This window comes from Lathyrus oleraceus, chromosome 1 (genome assembly GCF_024323335.1).
Source record: "Lathyrus oleraceus cultivar Zhongwan6 chromosome 1, CAAS_Psat_ZW6_1.0, whole genome shotgun sequence".
Taxonomy (NCBI): Eukaryota; Viridiplantae; Streptophyta; class Magnoliopsida; order Fabales; family Fabaceae; genus Lathyrus; species Lathyrus oleraceus.
The window spans coordinates 292,098,226-292,120,198 of record NC_066579.1 but is presented as its reverse complement, the minus strand read 5'-3'; positions in this window follow the sequence as shown (position 1 = coordinate 292,120,198).

The following is a 21,973-nucleotide window of genomic DNA, read 5'->3' as shown; positions in this document are numbered from 1 at the left end:
CGTGGATGACGGTTGTTTCTGCTTCCTCCCAACATATATATTGGGATGGGTTCCCCTATTGAGTTATATCCTCATTAGGATGAGTCTCGATTCAGTTTGCCTTTTTGGTTTGATCCTAAATTGGCCTCTTGTGACTGTCTCTGGTGTTTCCCTATGGTAAATGAATAATTGCTCAGTAATCAATAATTATTCACCTTATCCTCAGCGGAGTTTGTGGCTTTTTACCCTTATACCGGTAGTTGTAAACCCTATTCTCCCCCCTTTGCAGAGTTAACCATTGTTGTTCATCCTAGTTGATAACGGTTACTCTTCCGTGGTTTTCTACCCAGTATCCGGTAGATGTAATCCCCTCTTTGACGGTTATCATTATCCAATATTAGGTATTGATATTCCCTCCTTTTTTTGGATAATTGCTCTGATTAAGCAATTTTATCCCCAGCGGGTCCTCTTTCATTTACCGTTTGCCGGTGATGTTTGTTGCTCCCCTTGTTTGGTCATCATTATATACCTAGTTTTTGTATCCCGATGCCTTTCTCTGTCGGTCGATTTATCCTTTATTAACCCAGTAACCGGTTGTGGATAATCTTCCATGCGAGTATATTATCTACGTTCCGACGGTAATAGATAATATATCTCATGCACTCTTTGGTCGAAGCCTTTTGTTCTTCCCCAGTCGAGTAAGATTCGTATCCCTGTTTTGGAATCGAATGTCCATCCCATAATCGAGTTTGCGTTCTGCCCTCTTTTTGGATGATGAGTGTTTTGGGAATATTCCCCAATTCATGCTTTGGTTGGTCACCTATTATATGCCCAGTAACCGGTATCCCTGGTGTTCCTTCCTTCTGCTCCCTATTATGACTTTGGTCCCCTGTGGAGTCAGATTTTCCTGAGTTGAGATATACCTTTTAGGTCTTCCTCAGATGATTTGGTTGATTGATATCTCTCACCCTTATACCGATCTTAGATATTCCTTCTTCCCGAGCTTGTTGTTCTCTCACCCTTATACCGGTGATCAGATCACATGTCTCATTTGAGCTTGTTACCCAGTAACCGGTAACACCTCATCCTGCTTCTTCCCCAGGAGAGTCTTTTAGACATCCCCAACGAGGTATCTGTTATGGATCGCCTTTTGCTGTGTTGGCATATTCCCCAACACATGCACCTTCGAGTCAGCTCGATGTCCTTCCATTGGGTTTACTCCCTTTGGGATTTTGTTCCCCAAGTTTCAAGTCGTGACCTGCTCACGCATTTTTTTTATTCTTCTTCTTATCCCTATGAGAGTCCCCAGAGTCTTTATCCCTAGTGAGTGTATTACTCCTATGGATTGTCAATTTCTCCGGATGTCTTTTCTTCTTTGTGGACACATATCCCCACAGATTTTGTTTGTTTTGCATACATACATTTGCATTATGAGGTCTCTTAGGGACAAAAATTTGTCTCTTTGTTATTATTTAAGCCCATTCTACCTCGTCGAGACGAAGATTTTAACCTTCACTTCTCCACCTAGAATGACCTCAAATAGGGGCAACTGTAAGACCCCAATTTTGTCCCTAAGATCCCTCATGGCATCATAACATTGCATTGCATAGCCTCAAGGATCATTGAGCATCTTGGCTCCCTTTCCCTTTGGGTAGGGATCTCTTGTGAGTGGTTTGAGATCACCAAGCATGCTTGAATTGTATATCATTGTTTTTCTTGTTTTATTTACTAACCAAAAGCACAAAAATATGTCACTAACATCTTTTGTTTGTAGATTAAGCAATCACCAGGTCAAGAGCTTCAAGAAGATCCTTTGTGCAAGAGATGAGCAATTTCACCAAGTGGTAGAGGCTCAAGTTAATCAAGACATTTCAAGGTCATTTGAGGACCAAAAGTCAACTGTGCAGTCAACTGAGGGCTATGAGGTGGGGAAATGAGTTGAGACACCTCAATCATGTTCAAATGAGGTTTATTCATCATTCTAAACATCCATCTTGAAGATTCAAAGGTCATGGCAAAAGTTACTAAAAATGGAAAATGACCTATAATTCAAAGTTTCCAAATTTGGCAAGTTTTGGTCCACTTTCAGCTTGACTTGTCAATGTCAAAGAAGTTTCAAATGGATTTTTGGTGAACATGAAAGTTGTAGATTTTTGTCTCCCATTTTCAAAAATTCCTAATTCATGTCCATATCATGAATGGTTGAGAAGTTATGGTCATTTGATCACAAAGTGTGCATGGAAATTCAAAATGGCATAACTTTTGATGTAATGCTTCAAATTGGTTCATTCTTTTTGTAAAGTGCTTCTCATGTTCAAGGCATCTCGAAGTAACATCATTTGGCTCAATTGTGCAAAGGAATCATGGTCAAATGTTCATTATTTCACACATGTTCATTTTGAAGTAAATATTCACCATTCATTTTTTGGCTTGAGATGTAAGCAAAATAATCCTCAAATCCTGACCCTTGGTTGTTCTTGAGTGAATTAAAGCCCTAGCATGGGAGATCACACGTGCATTATGGACATGGGAGCTTAATTTTCATTTTTTGCAATTGGCTTCATAACTCACTAATCATGATTAGTACAAGGCTAATGTGATTATCAGTGTCATTAACAAGGAATATAAATAGGAAAACCCTAATCATAACTGCCAGAACAACCATTTCAGATCTAGAATTCAAGAGTCTCTCCAAAATTTTCTCTCAATAGAATTTGATTTTTCTCCACACAAGCCTCAAATATTATTACATATTCTTGATCCTCTTGCTTCACTTATCAAGAATCATTCATTGTTTGGTGCCATACCTCAAGAATTCGAGCAGTTCATATACATTCTCATGTTGATGGAATTTGAAAATTGAAGCATATTCAAGTGGTTTCAGCCATTGCTTTTTGCATAAAGCTTCAAAGGAAGTTTAAGGAGGTTGATCTGGAGCAGTAGAGCTTGAGAGATTGCGGTTTCAGAGGTCTTCATTTCCAGGTGATGCAATTTTCGATCTCTCTTTTTGCTGTTTTTTGATCATAGACTTGTAGATCGTGCTGTGTATATCATGTACATATGCTTAGAATTGAGAATGGGTGAGTATTAAGGATGTAGTGTTGAATGGAAGTTTGGATCTAGAAACTTTCTCTCTTCGATTTGAAAAACCTAGGAGGAATTAGGAGAAACTAAGTGGAGATTTGGAACCAGCGTGGAAAACCGAGTGGAATGATGTAAGCCTGGGGAAATTCTGGAAAATTTTATGGAGGCGCCACCGTAGGGCTCGCCGGAGAAGACGACCGGAGCGGAGCTCCGGCGTCTGCGTGTGCTTAGGGTTTTGATGATATGGAGGCCATGTGTTTCACTGAGTGGACGTTTGATTGGATAGGATTATTTTGACCATAGCCACGTGAGCGCTGACTGATGACTTGGGATGCTGAGTCAATTAGTGAAACGGTGCGTTTCACTGTTTGGACCTAGACCGTGGATTGCAGATACGCGCCATATCTGATGGCTGATGATTTTTCTGGCTTTATTCAAATAAATGCATTTCCCTCCATTTTCTTGTTTTATTTCATTTGTTTAGCTCATTTTGTTTAATTCATAAAAAATACAAAAATGATCCAAATGAGTCCCAATTTTTTTCATAGTTTTGTATTGATGTCTACTTTTTTATGGTGCTGAATTCATGAATTTTGAATGTCTGGATTTTTATGTGTGAATTTTTGAATCAATGTTGTGCCAAATTGACCTATTGCATTCAATGCATTGTGAAATCCTTATTTTTGAGCCTTTTGATCCACTCTTTTGCATATATTACATTCATACATGACATGAATTTTTGGTCACTAGTTTGGATTTTTTTCTCACATGTTATCATCATTTTTGACACATAGAGAAAAGTGTGACAATTTGTGTCACATTTTTGACATTGAATTGATGCATTTTTGTTCACATAGAATTTGCATCATTATGGACTTGATTTTTTGCATGTTGAACATTCATGGCATGAGAAACTTATACAAAAAATCTCAAAGTCATTGAATGCATTTCTGATTTGGTATGAATTTTCGAAGTTGGAAGCTCATTTTGTGCATATTTTTGAGGCTTTTTGAAGCATTTGAATGATATTTGGAGTATGGTGGATCTTTGGCCATGGTGATTGGTGTTTAGGGGTTCATATGGTTCTGTTTGGGGATTGTGATTTGATTCATCTCATGCCATTGATTTTTTATGCTTTGTTGTGTTGATTGGATGTACATAAGCTAACTTTGTTGTTTTGTTTCAGGATTGTATACTTAGCATTGGTAATTGGGTTTGTTCTCACTTTGTGAGATGCAAATACATTGAGTACTGACCTATTGTTGTTTTGTAGGGTTTCAATCGATGTGGTGAGCTCATGAGCTCATTTGAGTGCAAGGGCACTTATGCATTGAATTGTGTAACTGTTAGAGGGTTTCACTGCTTGTTTTCTGGTTTTATGACTGAAGTACTGACTATTTAGTCTTTGTACAGGTACCTTAGTTGCTTGCTTGCTTTAGCTCTTGCTTAAGCTTTGGATTGTGGTTGACACACTGTAACACCTCAAAATTTGCCCTCCTCTCTTGGGACTAGCTAACATATTGCATATCATTTGTAGGTCATTAGGCATTGCATATTGCATATCATGTGGTTACATTGTGCAAGTCATCCTCACAAGTCTCGAGCAGAAGATGAAGAGGTTATGTGCAAGCTAGGGTTTCAGTGGATTGGATCATTAATCATCTGAGGGTGGTGATTCAAGTTAGGGTTTTGATTCTCAAGGAGATTGGTCTTCATCTTGGTTGAAATGATACATCATCATCATCATGGTTCTGATATCATCCAAGAAGTTCAAGTGTTTGATCAAGATACCTTGAGATTAGGGTTTTGACCACTGGTCAATCCTAATCAGTTGCATTGGGCCAATCAGGGCATAACAAGGAGATGGGGTCTACAATGGATATGGGGATCATTTCATGATTGTATTGAGCTTATGGAGGCTAGGGTTTCATCATTGAGCCATTTCATCAGAGGATTGGGGCTCAGCTTGATCAGTGCATTGCCAAATTCATCTATCAGATTGAAAAGTCAACTGTGGTCAACTGTGCTTGATTTTATGGATTTGGAGGTGGGAGAGAGTCGGATACACTTCATTCATGTTGAAACAAGTGTCATTTGACATGTCAAAGCTCAAGAATGAAGAAAATAAAGTCAGGACAAAAATTCCCAAAAATAGAAAGTGACTTGTAATGGAAGTTTCCAAAAATGGAAAGTTTTTCACCACAAAATTACATGTCCAAAAAAGCTTCAAATGAAAATTTGTTCAACATGAAAGTTGTAGATCTTGGTCTTACCTTTCCAAAAAGTCCAAGAACTTGAAATTCTCATGTATGGTTGGCAAGTTATGGTCCATTCATTTTCCAGAAAGACCTATAATCAAGGTGGCATAACTTCCACATGGAAGGTCCAAAATGGATGATCTTTTTATGAGAAAACTCCATTTCACATGTACTTTCATGGTGCATAATCAAAATTCATCAAAAATGGTCAATGCAAAAGGTCAATTTTCAAGTGCATCAATTAAAATCCAAGGGCAAAATGGTCCAAGTTGAGAAATACATGGAATTTTGAGATGAGGATTTTTGCAACACACTCCAAATGACATTTAGAAGATGTTTGAGCTGTCATGAGCTGTCATGGTGTAATATTTGGCAAGGGCATTTTTGGACTTGCACTTAAGTTTCACATTACATTAATTAAACTCATTTTTGCTAATTTGTGATTAAGAGGATGATTAAGGTGAAGTATAAGATGCTAATCATAACAGAATGTTAATCATAATTTCACATTCCAAGAAATCTAACAAACTTTCCCTCCATTTTCTTCCAAATTCTCCAAAAATCTTCATCACTTTTTTTCATCAATCTTCATCAATTCTCAACCAAATTGAGTAATTCTTTTTGATTCATCTTCCACATACCTTGCTCTACATCTGTTTTGGTGAATTCGTGGCAAAGGCATCAAGATCAAGGACTGTTCATACCTTGCACAACAATGGCAACTTCATGATTCTCGCACTTGGAGCTGTTTCGAGCTAATCTAATCACTTCAATCATCTTTCTCGTCAATAAGCTCCGTCTGTTTCACATAATTGGAGCAAAAAACGCACGAATCCAACGCTTCTGTCTCCAAGAGGTTAGATTTCGACCATAGCCTTTGCTTAAATTGTAATATGCATCTTGTAGATCGTACTTAGTAGGTGATTCTGAAATTCATTTCATTGATTTTGGTTAAGAAATGAGAAAGTTATAAGGATTTGAAGTTTCATACGTGATTATGTTTTGGATCGATCCCGTCGCTACAGTGAGAGTTAGGAGAAATCGTTGTCATATTCGAAACCTACGTTGAGAGACGAAGAGATTGGTATAAGGCTCGTGCGATTTGGTGAAGAAATGGTCGTAACCGCATCTGGTAGTGATGAACACATGAACACACGCGGAGAACAGCAGCTTTCTGAAAAATCCCGTGCTTCAATCTGTGATTTCGCCTGGCCACTTTTGAAAGTTGTTTCCCGCCGTGTTTCAACCAATAGGAAGGCGCCGTGTAATCTAACCGAAACTACGTCGTTTTGGTGAACTTCATTAAAATTGCAAAACTGCCACTCAGATTTAATTAATTCACTTAAACCTTAAATAATTATTTCACATAATTAACAAATCTTAAAAAATTCATAAAAAATCTAATTCTAATCCAAATTTAGTGGGAGTTTTTTTGTTAGATTCATAATTTTCTCTAGTTTTTTATAGGTATGATAACTCAAGTTGTGCTTGGTGGATTTTTGACTTTGCCTATTGATCTTTGACTTGTGTGCATTTTGTGTATGTTTCACCATATCCTTCATGAAATACTCATACATTATCCAAATTGAATGAAATTTCACATGATGATTCTTGACTCCTTGATGGTTATTTTGATGTATAGTTTGTGAATTTTGGATCTCTGGTTTGGTAGATATGATGTGTGAAAGTTGAGTGTGACAATTTGTGTCACACTAGGTTAGGTCAATTTCATGAATTTATTTGACATGCCTATGCTTTTCCAATTGATCTCAAATTTTGCATGCTGTGTCTTGTATATGTCTAGTTTCACCATGAGTTTTTTGTATGAATTGTTGATTCATTTTCCATTTAATTGAGATTTTTGATTGCTGTTTAGCATTTTTAGGGCTTTGTTTGAGTGTTTGTCTTCCAAGTCTTGTGAAATGCTCATACCATATCATATGAATGTGAAATTTGATGGAGTGATTCATAACATGTTTAGATGCAGTTTGGCTTTGGTCCCATTCATTTCTTAATTGTTTTCATTGTTTGGCATTTGATTGAAGTTGATGCTCATTTTGCTACCATGTGTTGACTTGTTTGGATTTCTGCTGACTTCATGATTTTATTTAAAATTCTTAGGGAGGTTGATTTGAGCTGAAATTTTGTATGGTTGATCATTGATATGTCAAGATAACATGTGATTTTTGCTGGAATTTTTGATTTCATTTTCTAATTGATTGATAATTTTCTTCTCTGTGTGCTCATTTGGTAACCTTGTGTGGCACATGTTGGCATTTCATTTGTGAAATTCTCATATGGTATTGGATGAAGATGAAATTTGGTATGAGCATTGTAGACACAGTATAGGACATCATGGTTTTGATCCCATTCATTTCTTAATTGTTGTCACTGTTTTATGATTTATGGAAGATGATGCTTGTGTTGATGCCTTGAATTGGCTTGTATAAATGTGTCTGGACTTCTTGATTTTCATTGACCTACTTTATTTTGTCCAATTGAGCTGAAAATTGACATGCTATACCTTGAATGTGTCCTGTTTAGGTGTGAATTTTTGTGGAATTAATTGAATTGTTTTGGTATGCTTTTGATTGAGATAGTTCTGTTTGGACTTTTGAAGTTGCAAATTGCATGATTGATGTTAAATTGTGCATGAAATGATAATGGTGATTGATATGAGCATGGGACCAATTGCATTTGCTTTTAATTTGTTTGAATGTGATTTTGGTTGGTTTGCACTTGCTGTTTTGATTTTTTTATCCCCTTTGGACCCTAGGCTTGGCCTAGTGGTCTAGTTTCTCACATTTGGTGTGGATTTTCAGGTTGAAATGCAAAAGGCTTAAGGGAAAAAGTGCAAGTTGATTAAATTGAGTTTTGTTTGATGTTGTGAATTAACATTGGCTTTGTGTTGTAGGTTTGATGCTTGAGCTTGAGCTCATGGCTTGCACTTATGTGCATTAACTTGTGTTGTCTGTATAGATTGACTTTTGCTGTTTATTGTTGGTTTGTCTGAGTACTGATGATACTTGATTGATTTCAGGTACATTTAGTCGCTTACAGTTCTTTAAGAACTTGCTTGCTGCTGCTTGGTTTTTTAAACCAGTTGAGGTAGAATCTCTATACTTCATGTAGTCTGGAAGACCTGGCTTGTTATTTAGCCAGGCGACTGTCTGAAGTCCTCCTTAAGAGGCGATGTCTGTGATTGTTTACTTTTGTGCCAAGCAGGTAAAGACCTCTATGAGGCAATTGGCGAAATCCAAGGGATATGCAATCTATCCCCCGCTATTCTGTTGAGTCGTCCCTCTGCTCACACCACTGTGTTGATGCATTGGGACACAAACCCAAGATCTTGTACTTTGTGCAGTTGTGTCAGAGTCTTGAGCGTAGAAGGGTCCCTTCATTCTGGACCCACGCTCCTTTGTCTGAAGCTCTCCCTGATCAGGGATAAGAGCTGTGAAGTCTAATCTTCACTCACCTTTCATCAGCTTCACCTTAGCCTCTCAATGGCAAGGTTAAGAGCTAACTCTGCCTTGTACAGATGACTTGCCTCGGCAGTCCACCCTTGTTTGAGCCTCACTTGACTGGATATAGTGTGTGCTTTGTGAATATTTGTTTGAAATGTTTGTTTTATTTTGTTTGATGCTTGCATGCTTGCTTTCTTCCTGGATAGGATTAGCTTGCTGTTGCGCAAGTAGGTAGAAACCACAACATAGGGCAATGATGCATGATAACACTAGGCTCGAGTACAGCTCCCTGGTAGTGTGTCTCCCCTTGGTTTCTGGCTAGAATTTCTTTCCCTTTCAGGGGAACTACATCGCCCTGATCCTCGTTCCAGACGAGGTATGTAGGCAGGAGACCGTGCGAGGTCTCTCCGGGCACTTTTTTTTCTTTTTGTGTGTCTGCTTGACGGTTATAGGCTCGAGTTCCCGACTCCCTATTAACTTGTTTGGTTGTTGTGTGCTTGGAAGCTGATGTAAGTCCATCGAGTGGCCTTCGGGTTCCAGTGTGCGTGTGTTTGGTTCGGATGCCGATGTAAGTCCAGTGATTGGCTTTCGGGCTCCACGTTTGCCTTCTTGTGTGTTTTGGTTCGGATGCTGATGTAAGTCCAGTGATTGGCATTCAGGCTCCATGTTTGCCTGTGTGTTTGTTTGCTTGTTTGGCGTGCGTGAGCCGAACTACGGCAGCTCTGATTCTCGTTCCAGACGAGATACGTAGGCATATGATGTGATATCCTAGCGAGCCCTCTCTTCCTCTTAACCCCACCTGCGTTCCTTGTGTGTGTGTGTGATGTTTAGCAACCTTTTCTTTTCTTAGAGCGTGGATCCCGTCGAGTACGACGGACGTGAGGGGTGCTAATACCTTCCCCTTGCGTAACCGACTCCCTTACCCTTTCTCTTTGGTCGCGAGACCATGCTTTTTCCAGGTTTTTCTGAGCGTTTCCTTTCCCTATCTTGGGATAAATAACGCGCGGTGGCGGCTCTGTGTTGTTTTTGTTTCAGCCCGCCGGTTGTTTTTCGCGGATGTGACACACACCACTCAGGTAGTTAGCTTCTTACTTCATGTAGTCTGAAGTCCTGTCACCTTTTTGGCAGGCATTTTGCTGGCAAGTCCTCCTTCAGAGGCTCTGTTTGTGTTTGTTTAAAATTATGCTCAAAGACCTCCAAGAGGAGGCATGTGTTATATTTGATAAGACCTCCAAGAGAAGAGGCAATTGACGGATAAAAGGGATTAGTAGCCAATCCCCCGTTATTCAGTGTGTCGTTCTTTATGCTCGCACTACATGTTGATGCTTCTGAACATGTGCCCCAGATCTTTGTCCAGAGTCTGTCAAGTGGAAAAGGATCCCACTTTCTGGATCCCCACGCTTTATTTGTCATGAGCTCACCCTGGCTAGGGTTAAGAGCATGAGGTCTCATCCTCATTACCGATTTGATCAGCTTCACCCTAATGTTCAATGTTAGTGGTTAAGAGCTACAGATTACCCTTTACAGTTTGGCTTGTTTGTCGAGGTTGACATGACCCCTATTGACTAAAGCCCACCCATTGTTTGAGCCTCTTGTATGGATATAGTGTGTGATGTTTGTTTACTTGTGAGTTAAGTTCTTGTTAGAGACCTCAACTTAGGGATGTTGATTGCATGACAACTATTAGGCTCGAGTCTTAATCTCCCTATTAGTTTGTTGTGTCCCTGGTCTTTGGTTAGGAGAGTGTTTTACCCCATGGAACTTTTGATGTGTGTGCTCTTGAACTAGGAGTTTCCATTTGAGCTTAATTGGAGGATCATTACCATGTTCATCTAAGTGGAAGATACAAGATACATTGAGGATCTCTTATGAGACTTGTTTGATTGCTTATACTTTGTGCTTGCTTATTCCAAAGGATGGGAGCTACTTGGATCATTAATATGATCTCAAGAGAGGAACTCCTAGTGTGGTTTCATTTCTTATCCCTCATCTTTTTGTTTTCCTTAGGACTTAGCCCTTCTTCTTCATCTCTCCACTCTAACCCAAAGCCAAAACCCTTTTTTTGTGCAAACATTTAACCTTTGTTTTCAACATTAGAAACCTAAGCCTTATGCTTTTGATTTTCAAACTTTCTTTTCATAACACTCATTTTGAATTGAATCTTTAAGTCAACTTTGACTACTTTTGTATATACTTCTAATTGGTAAATATAACCCATTCAAATTTCCCTTTTGTGGTTCCAATGGCCACTTTCTTAATCAAAATTTTCCATAACCTTTAGCTATTAGGTTTGAGTTATCCTTGCGGTAGATGTAATACTCACCTATATCCTTAGTGATGGACAATGAGTCTTCCATTCTTATTATAGGGTTAACCCCTCACTAGCATGTTGAAGCTATCCTCACATGGTGGATTTGTGGTTTGGTTGAGTTTTCTCCCTTTGATAACAAAAGACCTTAAGGCTTTTGGACCAATCAATTCACCAATTTGTTTTGAGATTTTTACCCCGAACTACGAGGTTTTGATCCTAATCTTTTTATAAGATGGTACGTAGGCAATGGGTTTATCCATCCAAACACAAAATGTAAATAACTTGTACATTCTCTTCTCATCTCTTCAATCATGTTTGCACAAATAAAATTTTCACAAGACAAACTACCTTACAACAAGTATGAAAAGGGCTCCCTAGGAGTACCTAGGATGTTTTGGATGCCTAACACCTTCCCATTGCATAACCAACCCCCTTACCCAGATCTCTGACTCTCTTTTACTAGTTTTTGATTCGATAAAACTTTTAGGTTTTTGTTCGCTTTCTAACCATTCCTTTGGATAAATAGAAGTGCAGTGGCGACTCGACTTGTATGGTTTATCTTGGATTTAGTCAATATCTCTAATGATAACGAATACCCCGCTACAACCCCATTTGAACATGTTGGAAGTATCTCAAGCCATTCCCTTGTGTTGACTGATCACCCAGATAGGACCCACAAAGTGTCTTGGATCTAATTCCGATTGACATGATAAAATGCAATATGAAATGTTAAATGATCTAAAATTGAATGCATGAATGAGGGGGGCAAATTTTTAGGTATTACAGTATGTTCACGATTGTATTAAACTATGTTATATGAAGGTGGAGGAATGCAAGGGTTGTGATATATATATATATATATATATATATATATATATATATATATATATATATATATATATATATATATATATATATATATATATATATATATATATATATATATATATATATATATATATATATATATATATATGTGTGTGTGTGTGTGTGTGTGTGTGTGTGTGTGTGTGTGTGTGTATGTGTGTGTGTGTGTGTGTGTGTGTATGTGTGTGTGTGTGTGTGTGTGTGTGTGTGTGTGTGTGTGTGTGTGTGTGAAATGAATGGTGTTATTGGTTGGTCAGTTTCATGGGTTTGGTTAGAGGTATCTATGGGATTGGGTAGGAATAGTGTAGGGGAAAGTGTTTTCATAAAAAACATAATTTCTTAAAATGAATGTGGCTCTTGTGTTTAGATCAAACAGAAGGTAGCCTTTAATTCCCATGGGATAGCCTAATAAAATGCCTTTAGTAGGTCTAGAGTCAAGTTTATCTCTATGACAGGTAATGGTAGTAGCATAGGTTAAGCATCCAAAGGTTTTGAGATGGATGAGGGAGGGAGGTTCCTTAAAAAGTAGCTCATAGGGTGTGTTGTTATGAATTGTATGACTACATAATTTGCTAATGAGATATATGGTATGAAAAGGAGAGAAAGACAAAAAATGTTTAGGTAAATTAGTTTCGTACATGAGAGATCTAGTAACATTAAATAAGTGCTTATGTTTTCTTTTAACTTTAGAATTATATTGAGGGGTTTCTATAAATATTCTTTAATGCAAAATTCCTTAGGATGCACAATTAGATTACATGATGAATTAACTACCATTGTGACTTCTAATGGTTTTTATTATGATGAAAAATTGATTTTGGAAATATGCAATAAAGTTGTGAGTATGAGTCTTAGTTTCCGATTTATTATGTATTAAAAGTGTCCATGTAGATCGTGTAAAGTCATTCACAATAGTGAGGAAATACTGAAAACCATCTAAAGAATGAACATCAATAGGTCCCCATATATCCATATGCCCTAATTCAAAACAAGTAGATGTTATGGAATTGCTAATGGGAAAAGGTTGTCTACATTGTTTAGATAAATGGCAAGGATGAAAAAGCATATTTTTGTGATATTTGATATATGTAAAAGATTGAGACATGTGTTGCAAGACCTCGTTAGAGGGGTTTCCTAACCTATGGTGCCATATAACTAGATTGCTAGGAAATACAACATGATTCGAGCTATTGGAATTACAATTAAAGGCGTGACTAGAGTGTGTGACATTATGAACAGAATGGTGTATAGGAACTTTGTGCATAACGTAGAGATTGTTATGTTGTACCAATTGGCCAATCGTCCTCTTTGTAGTCACATCCTAAATGTGACAAGAGTTGTGTGAGAATGAGATATGATCATGCAAATTTTGACATAATTTAGAAATTGAAATAAGGCCAAACCTAAATTCAGGAATAGAAAATACATTGTGCAATATTAGCAAGGGTTTAAGAGTGATGGTTCCTGGAAAATTGGTAGTAATTCAATTCCATTGGGAAGTTGAATTTTGATGGGATTAATAAGTTTGATGTCAGAAAAACACTTGATGTAGGGGCATACATAGTCATATGGCCCTGAATTAATAATCCATATAGAGGAAAGGGTTAAATCAATACCTTTATTGGAGATACCCGAGTTTGTGTGAGAACTGAGACCTTTATCAGTGTGGGAGTTATGACCATATTTCTTTTATTGTTGTATAACGAGGAATAGGTGTTGATAATCTTCCTTCGAAATTACACCATCTTTTTTTGAATTGATGTTTGGCTTGATTCTGAATAGGATTTGGTGTTCTTGATGCGATATCCAAGGGAAAACCATGTTTGAAGTAACATGTTTCCACCATGTGATTTGTCTTGTGACAGTTGGTGCATAGCATTGAACCTTTTGTATGACCTTTTCCTCTTCCACAACCAATGTTGTTGGGATTGTTAGCGTAAATAATGGTGGGAGTAGCAACGATATGAGTTGTCAAAGTGACTTCTTGTTGAGCGATGAGTGAATATATGTGACTAATGTTGGAAATGGAGTCATGAAGGAGGATTTGTGTGTGAATGTTTTGATAGTTGTTGCTCAAATCCTTGAGGAAACACGAAACATACTTCATGTACTTGTAATTTCGTACAAATTTGGCCAAACCACATGTGGAGGGAACGTTTCAAGAACAATAAGGTGTTGGACGAAGGTGTTAAAGCTCATCCCAAAGAATTTTTAGATCGGTGAAATATTGAGATAGGGATCGATTATCTTGTTTGATGGAATGAAGATATCACAGAAGGTCAAAAAACTAAAAGTGGTTTCCTTTTGGTAACTCGGTCGTGAAAACCATCCCATAGATTAAATGTTGAATTAAAGAAAATTGTGCTTTATGCGATGTGAGGCAAAAGAGGTCATTTGATCCAAGAAATAAACTTGTTGTCGACATACTCCCATAGCTCAAGATTGGGGTCAGATGTAGTCAACTTGGAGAGCATTCCATTTATTAAGCCGAGTTTGTTCTTTGAAGTTAGAGCCCGATGCATTGAATTTCTCCAATTATGGTAGTTATTATCTTCAAGTGGCGGTGCAACCAAAATGGCATGAGGTGGAGGTTAACGGGCTTCTAGGGTTTAAGATCAAGTCGTTTGATTTAGTGTTGTTTGTGGAATATTTGGTGGCAGAGTATTTGATGGTGGGATCATTGTGTTCAGATTCACCATCAGAAGTCAAGGTGATGGTGATGGAGAATAAACTACAGTGATGAATTAGGGAAGATGATGCAGATGAAACCCTAGGCGTGGAAGGGAGAAAATGGAGGAAGGAGAAGGGAAAAGGGATTGGTTATGTCAACTGATACCATATTACCAAATTGAAAATGAGTGAAAGTCCCATTGGACTATGTTTCAATATGAAGAATGTAATTTCTTATCCCACCCTATGGGGTGGAAAAACACCCTATGGAAAACTGAAAATGCCCATCAGATTCCAGAGATGCATCTCCTGACACATCTTGCATCACCTTATGACTCACCAAATAAGTGTCACCCTAGAGTAAAACAAAATTTTATTCTAGAGATGCATCTCCAGGTATGTTCAACAAATATATTGATATTTGAGCAGCCCAGTGGATATTCCGGAGTTGCATCTACATGTATTTTATTCTAGAGGATTTATTCTAGAGATGCATCAGGTATTTTATTTTAGATGATTTATTTCAAGCCACATTGCTCACATTAAGCTTGTTTTTAGTCTAAAATTGTTCGTTTAATCCAGAGATGCATCTCCATATTCTGTATGAACTCTCCCGGAGATGCATTTTCATAGTGTGTTTGTTCTCATTTTTCCAGCTATATTTACAGTTTTAGCATTTTTTGAGTTTTTTACTGTAACTATTTTCATTAGATATGGTTCACCCCGATGTTTACCCCAAACATATTGTGTCTCCGAATGTCAAAGATGTTGTTGTGAAGGAGGTAGTTATTGGTAACCAATTTAAAAATGGGCAAGAGTTTGAATTTCGTGATCACATGCATCAATGGATTCATACGGAGACCTCCAAATTGGGACTTGGTGTGGTAATCAAAAGGTCCGATAATGGTTCAGATAGAGGATGTGCATTTGTGACAATAACATTCAAAAGAAGTGGGAAATATATACTTCCTCTCCAGAATTTTAAACGAGATGACATCGGTTCAAAAAAATATGAGTGTCCTTTAAGTTTCATGGTTATATGTTGGCAAATAAGAAATGGATATTTAATGTCATATGTGGTTTACATAACCATGACTTGTGTAAAAAGTTAGTTGGTCATCCAATTGTGTGTCGCCTCGTGTCGGAAGAGAAGGAATGTGTTTCAGACATGACATTGAATTTAGTTCAACCGAAAAACATACTTGCAACTTTGAAACGTAAAAGACCCGGAAATATCTCAAATATGAAGAAACTGTACAATATTTGGTACCAAAATAATAAGGAGATAAGGGAGGATAGATAGGAAATGCAACAACTATTTAAACTTTTGGATGATAGCAGTTATGTTTTCAGGTATCGAATGTGAGAGGATGAAGTAACCATTAGAGATATATTTTGGACTCATCCTCATTCCATCAAGTTGTTTAACATGTTTCCTATTGTTCTCATCATTGATTCAATGTATAAGACCAACAAGTACAAACTTCCATTATTGGAGATGGTTGGTGTTACCTCTACTAAGAAAAGTTATTCTGTTGGGTTTGCATTTCTACAGAACGAAAAAAGAGGAGAATGTTACTTGGGTTTTAGAGGTGTGTCAGGAAATGTTGAAGGACCAAGAAGAGATTCTGAAAGTAATCTTCACCGACTGTGATACCTCTTTGATGAATTCGGTTGCAAGGTATTTCCTACTTCTTATGAATTAATTTGTAGGTATCACATAATAAAGAATGTGAGGAGTCAGGTTAAACCCGCGGTAGGGAAGAAGTAGATAAAGGTCGAAGATGGAAAAGTGGTGAAGACGGGTGTGATAGTGGAAAAAATAATGGATGCGTGGAATGTTATAGTAAATTCTTCTACTAAAGAGTTATATGTCGATTCTGTTTCACATTTCAGGAAGGTGTGCAAGAAATATCCAGATTTGTTTAAATATGTTGAAAGTAGAATTTTGGACCAGGTGAAGAAGAAAATTGTTTGTGCATGGACCGATAAGGTTAGACACCTTAGGAATACAACAAAAAATTGAGTTGAGTCTACCATATAACATTGAAGAATTGGTTGGGAAATAGTAAGGGATATTTGTGTAGACATTAGGACTCTGTGAACAAAATGATGCATAACCAGCATAATGAGATACATACATCATTTGGTTGGAACATAATAGTTTTGGAACACAAATTTAAAAGCAATAATCTTTATTCTATTTGGTTGACAACATATCTCGAGTAGGTTTGAATTATATTTTTCACAAAGGTAAACGAGATGATAATGTAAGTGTGTTTGCACAATTGTGAAAACCAATAGTCTCCCATGTGTTTGTATTATAGAAAAGAAGGTGGAACTTTAGTAGCTCGTTAAGAATGGATGAAGTTTGCAGTCACTGGAAAAGGCTTAGGTTTAATGATGATGGTGTCATGAAAGATGGTAAATCGAATATCTCTATTTTGACCGAATGGAAAGTGATACAAGAGAGATTTTTGAAAGTCGATGATAATATGAAACTCCATATCAAATAATAATTGAGGAAGATTGCTTATACGGAAACCATTGACTTGAAACCATCCTCTCAACCGGTAAAAACAAAAAATGTTCCAAAGAAGTTCAAGCCTACAACGAGTGACAATTCAAAGGTGCGGTCTCCTTCGCATTGTGAACATGTTGACAAAGTTTTTCTAGACTCACCAACTCTAAAATCTCAAAAAAGTGTTTTTAAAGGAGCTCGCATTAGAAAACCACATTGTTCACTGCCTCCACAAAAAATTCCATTCATTGACGAGATGTCGATTTTTATGCACAGATACATTGAACTGATCATCAATGTTGAGGGTGATGATAATTGTGGCTTTTTAGTTGTTTCAACTTTACTCGATAAAGGAGAAGATGATCACACACTTGTCCACCATCAACTTATCCATGAGTTGAGGACCCATAAAGAATTATACACACGACTTTACGGAAAGAAAGAAAATTTTGATGAAATTTTTTAGTCTCTTGTTCCTTTAATTAGTGGACCGGCACCAGAGGAAAAATTGATGTACTTCCCTGAAATTAGTCATCTCATAAAGTGCGTATGATAGAGTATGTATTGATCTTACAAGATACAAATTTTCAGAAACTTTTTTCCCACTACACACCTCCCCACGTCAAAATACAAATGATCGTATTATGTGTATTGGGTGAATTTCATAATCATGGCACTTTGTTCAAGTTTATTTGAAACCAGGATGCCCTATACCACTTACATCAGTAGAGTGGACGACCCATTCAACAACAAAAGTCGATACTTGTCTGGACCAATTTGTGGAAAGGGTGCAAGAGTTCTCCAAATTGAGTGACATTGAAAGAGAATCAAATGCACAAAAGTCAAAGGGGTAACACACTTACTTATAGATTTAGCCGACGATAAATATCTTGATTCATTTTAGTTTTTCGTCATTATTTAATTGTATATAATTATGTATTAATATTAATAAAGTGAATATATACAATTTCAAATATTTTAATACATTTTGATGTTTGCCAAAAAATGTGTGCATTTTCCAAACAACGCATAAGTTTTGTTTTCTGTCTTGATCAGGAGAGGTTCTAGACATGCATATCTGAAATAAGATAATAGGGTGGTACCAGAGATGCATCTCCGAAACCTCAACTGATAGAAGACAAAACTTTTGAGGTCCATATTTGTCTACACCTTCTATAAATATAGGCTTATGTTTTTTATTTCATACTCTTTGAAAACGATGTTGGAATAACAAAGTATAATCAGTTTCTTGATTTGCAAGAAACCCACAAGGGTAGAAAAAAGGAAAGCAAGAAGAACAAATAAGTTGGTTATAAACTACAATTATTTACTTTCTCTTTAAAACAAGATTACAAGTGTTACATAATAGCAAATAATCTTTTTCACCCTAATTAGGATTTGCATTATACAACAATGAGAGACTAATATGTTATTTATAAGAAAACTAACACATTAAACTAATGAGATTTTACACACATGCCCATTACACAAGCTAACTTAGAGAACAAGCTAACTTAAAAAATTAGGAATATCAAACAGGCCAAATTCAACATGTTAACAATCCTATCATACTTCGACTACAACATGTGAGTAGATTTTGACCACATGCTAATGATCCTGTTGGATTGTCAAACCAAGAAGCTACCCTTTGACCACTAGAGTTCGATCCAATATCTCGCAAATCTCCACCTTAGAACAAACTATATAACCTAAAGGGAATAAACTAGCTTTCTTCATGCAGCTTTATCAACTGCATACAGTGGAAAAACTTGCAACTTGGTAATGTCTTGGTGATCATATTAGCAACATTGTGATATGTCGAAACCTTCAGCACTTGGACTTCTTCATGATCGATTACCCCTCTGATAAAATCCAGCCTCACATCGATGTGCTTGGTCCACTCATGATAGGATGAATTCTTTGATATGTGTATTGCACTTTGACTATCACATTTGACAGTGATAACTCGACCTTGAAGTTTCAGCTCCTTAGCAAAACCTTCAAGCCAGAATGCTTCTTTCACAACTTCAGTGAGGGTGATATATTCTGCTTCAATGGTTGATAAGGTAACAACCTTATGAAGTGGTTCTTTCCAACTAATTGATATGCCAAAAATAGTGAACACATATCCAGAAATAGATTTTCTGGAATCTATACAACCTGCATAATCAGATTCGACATACCCTTCGATTTTTGCTTTAATATTTTCACCACATGCTCCACCATAAATCAGGACTCTGTTTAGTGACCCATTTATGTACCTTAGAATCCACTTACAACTTAATAACCTGGCTCTAGTAGGTTTCTTGATCAGTTCCCAAGTGTGGTTATCATGAAGAGACTTCGTCTCATTATTCATGGCCTTCAACCATTCAGTCTTATTTCGAATCCTCATAACTTCCTTATAGTATCTAGGTTCTTCATCTAGAACCTCACTTTCATAGATTAATACATAATTTATGAGATATGTATACCCAAGTCTTTGAGGTGGCTTGATGACTCTTCTTAGCCCATCTCTTTCCAACAGGTAGTCAACGACAGTTTACTCAACTTCCCCAGAATCTTCAGAATCTTGTGCTTCTACTTCGACTTGATATGGAATACTCAATTCAACATCGACATGCTCCACCTCAACATGAATCTCTTCATGTTCCATCTATTCTTCAGATATCTATGCACTTTGATTAACGTCATCAGTTTTATTGAAAGTCATCTCAGCTTCATTGAAAATTACATCTCAACTGGTGATACACCTTATGTGACCTGGCTCTAGGAACCCTAGCCTATAAGCTTTGACTCCTTCAGGTATCCCATGAACATGCATCTCAAAGCTCTAGGTTCAACCTTGTCTTTCCTAATGTGAGCATAGGCTATGCAGCCAAATACTCTAAGTTTGTCGAGATCTAGTGGGTGTCCCGACCAAACTTCTTCGGGTGTTTTCATATCTAACATAGTCAAACGACATCTATTTATCATATATGTTGTTGCCAAAATAGCCTATTCCCAAAACACCTTCTTTAACCCAACACTAGTTGAAGCTAGCGGAAATATACCCAAACGTATCGCACGCTCGAACATACAACAGAGTTGCCATCAAACTTTATTTATTCTCGAAGGAAAGGGAAAACATCGATAAAACCCCGGGGGAAAAGATATGTTGAGTAAGGAAGTTGATTATACAAGGGGAAGGTATTAGCACCCCAAACATCCATGGTACTCCATGGGAACCATTTTGATTGTTCTTGCTCGAATGGGTGTTATATCTAAAGATTACTCGTAAAGAATAGGAAAAGGAAAGGAAATAGATAAAGTGATCGGTGAGGATTGGGGCCCTCATGCCTACGTATCCTCATAGTGCAATGAGGAATTCAGAGCTCCGTAGTTCGAAGAACTAGTGGTGGGAGATGAAAAGAAGTTGTGATCAAAGTATGGTCTAAACTAAAGGATATTGTTTTGAACTCCAACACGGGTGAAAACCTGAATCGAAGAGTAAGGTGGCTCTTACTAGTACGGGGGCTAGCATGGTTGCCGCTATAAGGTAATGCCGAAAATACGAAGAAATAAGTGTTTAGGGGGTATGACCCAAACATATCTCGATTCACAAGGTGACACAAGAAGGAGCACAAAGAGGAAGTGTATTTGGCTTAAAGATAACTGGTATATCACATGGAGTGAATGAAGGTAGAATAAGAATGCATCATGCAAATGAATAGAATGAAGTGACCAAAGTCACAGAATTGAATAGTTGGTAACAAGTGACTCAAGAAGTGTATTATGAAACCGAAGGTCGAGGTATATTGGAATCTATAGGAGAAATGGGATTTCTACCATTGAGGAAAACAACGTTAAATGATACGTGGAACAACATGGTTGCCACTATCTGATATTTAGCCAAAAAAGAAGGAATTAAATGTCTAGGTATGTTGTTCAGATCAAGATCAATAGTCCATCAAATGTTTTTTAGGGTTTTGTTGTTTATTAAGTGTTTTAAGGTCCTAAGACCACAAACAAAATCAAAATGCACAAATAATATATACAATCACAAGATATGGATCAAATGAGCAAAGTAAAAATGGCATAAACATAAACAAGTTAAATGAAATGTAAATGGCAATGAATGGTAAATGACTGAAATTTAAATTGCATAAAGCAAATGACTTGAAAATAAAGAAATATTAATAAGAGTTATTCAAATGTTAGTCAAATGTTAGTCAAGTGTTAGTGATATTTTTTTAATTGATTAAGTCATTCTTTGGAGAATACTTAATCATCCATTCACAAGCATGGATCCTTGAACCAAGACATCATCTATGGGAAGGAAAAAAGGTCAAGTTTCCACACAATACCATGAAGGATGTGAGACTTACAATCTCACTCACTAGAATGTTCTGCCTTTAGGGTCAAATTTATCTCTATGTTAAGCAATCGTAATTGGACTTATCTAGAAGTCACAACTATCTAAGGTCGGTCAACAAAAATTTAGGTGTTAATGCATGTTAGAGATTTGATATAATAAACCAAACTCCTAAAATATACCACACACTAAAAGAAAAAATCAAGAGGAATGGACCTATCTCAGTCATACTTGTATTGGTTCATCTGACACAAGGTCATTGATGAACCAATTAGCCTTAAGACATTAGAGATTTCATTGGTCAAATGAAGGAATGGGAAAGAATAGGGATGAAGATGAAGGGGGAAGGGAATGAGAGAAACACAAATTGGTCATCAGACATCTATTTATCAAATTACATCTATTTATCATAGTCAAACGACATCTATTTATCAAATTTCATATCTAACATAGTCAAACGACATC